This window comes from Penaeus monodon, chromosome 22 (assembly GCF_015228065.2).
Source record: "Penaeus monodon isolate SGIC_2016 chromosome 22, NSTDA_Pmon_1, whole genome shotgun sequence".
NCBI classification, from domain to species: Eukaryota; Metazoa; Arthropoda; class Malacostraca; order Decapoda; family Penaeidae; genus Penaeus; species Penaeus monodon.
The window spans coordinates 23,295,326-23,296,011 of record NC_051407.1 but is presented as its reverse complement, the minus strand read 5'-3'; the positions used below and the strand labels follow the sequence as shown (position 1 = coordinate 23,296,011).

Here is a 686-nt window from a genome sequence, read left to right as displayed (position 1 = left end):
TATTATGAAGTGCCTCTTACCTTGTGTTTCTTATGCTGGACTGCTGCCTGGGCTCTCTTAGCATAATTTCCTCAGAAAACACACCATCCCTTGAAGCATATGTAGTCATCTGCCAATCTAAAGCTAAGTTGTGATCTCACGTCCTGACATCCCTTCAGTAAGTCAGCCACTTTTGTACATGCTGCACTATAATCAAATTGTGCCACCTTCAGTCTCCTGCAAATCAAATAAACTTATTAGTGAATTTAACTAAATATATCAACATTCAAAAGATAAAAGCACTTCAATTAATAAAACTTTTACTACCTTTTCTCATCTAAAGCATCTGTATTCTAGCAACAAAAATATTTAGTGGAGATCCCTACTTAATATGAACAACTAATATTGAATCAAACTGACCTTTGCCTTCTGCTGCTGGCTTTAGGATATACTTTTCAAAATAAAGCCTGACTAAGCGCTCCCTCTCTACTAGAGTTGGCAGAGGGAATTCTACAGGTTCATGAACACGATCAACAACAGCAAAATCAAGTACTTCAGGGGTGTTGGATGCTAACACCATCATAAATCTGTAGATTCAAAAATTGTATCAGTATATCCAGGTATAAAAGACAATAATTTGTGATATTAAGTAGTTAAAAAATGGTATTTTCAAATAAAGCAACCGTCAAACACATTCATTTTTTTCC

At 35.3% G+C, this 686-nt stretch overlaps 1 pseudogene; it reads right to left on the bottom strand.

Moving 5' to 3' along the window:
• LOC119587020 overlaps positions 1-686 on the bottom strand; it is a 4,785-nt pseudogene that overhangs the window by 636 nt on the left and 3,463 nt on the right.